The sequence below is a fragment of the Mustela putorius genome, unplaced genomic scaffold (assembly GCF_011764305.1).
Source record: "Mustela putorius furo isolate JIRA1106 unplaced genomic scaffold, ASM1176430v1.1 tig00001059_pilon_pilon_pilon, whole genome shotgun sequence".
In the NCBI taxonomy this organism is placed as follows: domain Eukaryota; kingdom Metazoa; phylum Chordata; class Mammalia; order Carnivora; family Mustelidae; genus Mustela; species Mustela putorius.
Window position 1 is genome coordinate 4,825,246 of NW_025421553.1, and position 5,199 is coordinate 4,830,444.

Below are 5,199 nucleotides of genomic sequence, written 5' to 3' on the forward strand. Positions count from 1 at the left end.
AGGATGTCCTGATTAAGTCCATGGTAGATGGGCAGTTTGGAAGCAGCATGAGTTATTGGATAAACTATGAGATTCTGATAAGTATGAGAATAGTTATGAGATTATTGTAGTAGTCCATTTGAGTGTCTTTAAGGGAATTGAAATGGGTAATGAAAATCATGATGGAGAAAAGAGAATAATTCATGGAGTTTGGAAGTATAGCACATCACAAAGGTGAAATGATTAAAAAGAGAAGGGCAGAGGTTTATAACTTGGATGACTAGATGATTTCAATTAGCTGAAATAGGTGATTCTGGTGGAGGAACTTTGAGGGACAACATTATGAATTAAATTTATAAAATAAGAAAGATGGTAAAGAGTGAATTTCTGTTGGTGAAATTTCAGGCAGTTTTTGCTTTGTGGAAGATAAATTTTGAAATTAGAGATGTTCAGTTTTTCATGGAGTTGACAAATTCTTTTTCCATTAGTAATTATAATGGAATAATTAAAAATTTTAATTGTACAGATATGAAACAGCATTTAGCAGAAATATTTTGTGGTAAGAAACATGAACACACACACACACACACACACACAAAAGAATATATGAGTTTTAGAATGTTAATTGGCCCATTCTGCTTTTTACGGTACTTCATTAAAAGTCTTACTAGTACTCACCATAGCACATATGGTGAGTGCTGTGAAATGTGTAAACCTGGTTATTCACAGACCTGTACCCCTGGGGATAAAAATATATTATATGTTTATAAAAAATAAAAAATTTAAATAAAAAAAAGTCTTACTAGTAATATGGGGTGCCAGGTGGCCTAGTTGGTTAAGCATCCAATGCTTGATATTGGCTTAGGTCATGACCTTAGGGTTGTGAGATCAAGCCGGCACTGGGCTCTGCAATGGGTAGGAAAACAACTTAAGAGTCTCTCCCTCTGCCCCTCCCCTGCTCATGCTCTCTCCCTAATAAAAAAAATTTTTTTTAAGTTTTATTAGTAATATTATTTCAGGTTTTTAATTGAAATACCAATTCCCCTTCCTGACTAAACAATTTTGGCTCAAAACAGTTGGCAGATTCCCCTTTTTCTGTACCTTCTGATCAACCCTCTCTTATACTCCTTCCAAAAATTGAGTCCTTGAAAAGATCTGAAGAAGGGTGGCTCATGCCCAGAAAGAAGACCAAGATTTCTCTAACTTGGCAGTTGACTTTACTTATTCTTTACACTGGCTTGTACAAAGAAAGCCTGAATGATTCATACCACCTGTGGATTTAAATGGGTTTCTCCTATTACTAAAAAAGATGTAGCTTTCTTTTGAAAAAGGAAAAAATAAACATTTCTTTTGCAAAATTTTTTGTTGAGCAAAAAGAATGTGTATATGCACATAGCAAGTTTCAGGTCATTGTTTAGTCAGAGCTCCCGTTAACTGGCTGATTCACCACCACCACCAACGCCAGGATCATTTTTCTCACTTAATGATGGGGACAACTGGCAGAACATAAGCCAATGTTTGTTCATCCAGGTATGTTGCCTAATAACTGATTCATTCTTAAATTTTTCATGAGGAAGCACATACACGCGCGCGCGCGCACACACACACACACACACACACACCCCGAGTAGGAGGAAGGTAATAGTAGTGAAATGGGAGCTGTTACATGATAGGAATAAACACTTGAAGGGGGCATTCTTTGTTACCCTGCAAATGCAGCTTGCCCCTCAAATTCCTGTGCAGAGAGATTCTCAACAGCAGACAGTTTGAATGTGTGAATATGAAAGTCAGGGTATTTCTTTTTACATTACAAGTAAGGCTTTTGCAGCCCTTAGACCTGCTGTTTGCTGAAGAACATGTTGGACAAATGTATTGTGGTCTGGTTCTGGTCAAGCAAAATTCACTTTTAGCACCAATTCCTCATACCATGTTCCTGCCATCAGCCAGCAAGTTCCCTATTTTAAGGGCACCGCCATTATCAAAGGGGAGTTCAAAGACCTAATCCTTGGTGACTTTACGGGGAAATACTTGGTGCTTTTCTTCTGTCCTTTGGATGCACCTTTGTGTGTCCTACAGAAATTTGTGCTTTTAGTGACAAAGCCAGCAAATTTCACAATGTGAACTATGAAATTGTTGTGGTTTCATTGGATTCCCACTTTATCCATCTTGCCTGAATCAGCACAGCAAGGAAGAATGGTTGGGCCACATGAACGTCGCACTCTTGTCAGATTTGACAAAACAGATTTCCCAGAGACTATGGCATGCTGTTAGAAGGCCCAGGTTATGCTCTAAGAGGTTTCTTTATCATTGATCCCAGTGGAATCATCGAGCATTTGAATGTCAACCATCTCCCCCTAGGCTAAAGTGTGGAAGAGACCCTTTGCTTGTTGAAGGTGGTCTAGTCTGTGGAAACCCATGGAGAAGTCCGCCTAGCAAAATGGGCCGTGGATTCTCCTACAATCCAGCCACATCCATCTGCTTCCAAAGAACACAGTGGCAAAGTGACTTACGTGATCATGCATCTTTCTCATTCCTGAGAATAGTACAGTTACCTTACTTATTTGTTAGCTGACATGGGGTCTACATACAATTCTAGATATTGATTTATTTTAATAATAAAGGATATTTATTGAATCCAGGAATTGTAAATCATTGTAGTAATTTTTTCTGAAGTGCTCAAAATGTAAAAGTTCCTAATAAGCATTTAAAAATACATGCATGAAGAGAAACATTTGATGATATATTCAGTTAGAATACAGTCAGTAAGAAAGTATGTGACTTCTAGTTTGATGTAGTCAAAGCTTTATTTCATAGTAAAACCCAAGATATTTATTTGCTAAAAATGCTACCATAGTAATCAGGGCCTTCAAAAGTTGATCTGCAAACAAAAGATTTTAGAAGCTGAAGTGAATTATCTTCTTTGGGGCAGGGGTCATCAGGTCCTGATCACATTTTTCTATAAAGGACCAAATAGGAAATATGTTTAGCTCGAGGGCCAAATGGTCTGGTCTCAGTCATAGCTACTCAATTCTGCTATTGTAGTGTGAAAACCACCATAGACAACACATAAATGACTGAGTGTGGCTATGTTTCAATAACACTTTATTTACAAAATCAGGTTACAAGCTGGATTTCACCAGTGAACTATATATTGCCAAACCCTGGTTTCAATTATTATTATATTTGCATCCAAGCCCCGGTTTTCCGGTGCTTAGCACAATGCTTTAAAGGTCCATAATTAAGTTTTGTTGAATGATAAATGAATCATTAAAATAGAGTAATAGAATAAATGCACAAATTCATTCACAAATTCAACACATATATATTCAGTATCAGATACAGGACACAAATTCTAGACTCTGGAGATATGAGAGTAGGCTACATTGACCAAAAATAAAATCCCTGCCCTAACAGACATTACATTCTTGAGGGTCAGCAAACAATATTTGAGGTAATTAACAAAATATGTAGTATGTTATATGGAAATAGTAGGTAATTAAGAAACAAGGCATAGGAGATAGGGCTTGTCAGGAGCGCTGGCCATTCTAGATTAGTTAGCCTAGGAAGGCTTTATATAAGTGTTATATCTGAGTAAAAACCGAAGAAAGTGGGAGCAACATGTTCTAGGTGTAAGAAACAGCAAATGCAAACGATTTTAAAGAGGTGTATTAGTGTTTTAAAGGTGTCACTTCTTTTTCTATTTTCTTATATTTTAAGCAAAGCAGTTTTTCAAATAAGGTATTATTTACATGTAATTAAATGCACCCATTTTAAATGTAGTGAATATAGTTTATGATGTCATGTGTTCCATATGTTCTTGAATGTTTGGTACCCCCCCAAATATAGATAGTATCTTAAAATAGCCAAAGAGACCATCAGAAAAAAAAAATCATCCAAATAAATGAAAAGTAATTTCCTAATGCTTGTATTATACTAGGTAAGTACTTAGTAAGAATGTCAATTTAATACAAAAACTCAACTATTAGGTAAAAATATTACATATCCAGCTTCCATTGTTTTTAGATCACCTAGTGTCTGTTTTTATAATTATCATAATATGCTTAATCCTGATTAAGATTCTCTGAGGTAATCTCAGGAGTCTAAGGTATCTGAGACAGTTGTATTGTTACATATACAGAAAGCAGCCACTAGCCACAGGTAGCTGGTAAACACTTGACATGTGTCTAGCGGTGTGCTCTAAGTACAAAATTTACATTCGATTTCATAGACATTCAAAAGAAATGTGAAATAAATCACTCATAGTTTTTATATTGATCATATGGTCTGAAATGATAATATTTTGGATATATTAGGCTAAATAAAATATACCACTAAAATTAATTTCACCAGTTTCTTTTTAATGTGGCTACTAGAAAATTTTAAATTATGATTGTGGCTCACATATTTCTGTTGGCATTGCTACTTAGATGTAATAGTTGACTCATCCTGTATATGACTTCTCAGTAACATATACTTTTAATATTTTCATGATTTAAAACATTCACATTTCTTCAATTTCTTCTTGCATTTGATTTTTGAGATCTACCAGGTCACTTAAAATTTTTTCTTTACTTTTTATCTTTATTTTATTTTATTTTTTGTATCTTTTTTATTTTTTATAAACATAAAATGTATTACTAGCCCCAGGGGTGCAGGTTTGTAAATCTCCAGGTTTACACACTTCACAGCACTCACCATAGCACATACCCTCTCCAATGTCCATAACCGCACCACCCTCTCCCTACCCCCTCCCCCCAGCAACCCTCAGTTTGTTTTGTAAGATTAAGAGTCTCTTATGGTTTGTCTCCCTCATGGTCCCATCTTGTTTCATTTATTCTTTTCCTACCCCCCCAACCCCCCCACATTGTATCTCCACTTTCTCGTATCAGAGAAATCCTATGATAGTTGTCTTTCTCCGACTGACTTATTTCACTAAGCATAATACCTTCTAGTTCCAACCACGTCATCGCAAATGGCAAGATTTCATTTCTTTTGATGGCTGCATAGTATTCCATTGTGTGTGTGTGTATATATATATATATATATATATATACATATATATATATATGTATATATATATATATATATATATATATATATCACCTCTTCTTTATCCATTCATCTGTTGATGGACATCTAGGTTCTTTCCATAGTTTGGCTATTGTGGATATTGCTGCTATAAACATTCGGATGCACATGCCCCTTCGGATCACTATGTTT

General features: G+C 35.5%; 1 pseudogene; it reads left to right on the forward strand.

Moving 5' to 3' along the window:
- Positions 1-1,749: 1,749 nt before the first annotated feature.
- Positions 1,750-2,484, forward strand: LOC101677230 (annotated as a pseudogene).
- Positions 2,485-5,199: the final 2,715 nt, after the last annotated feature.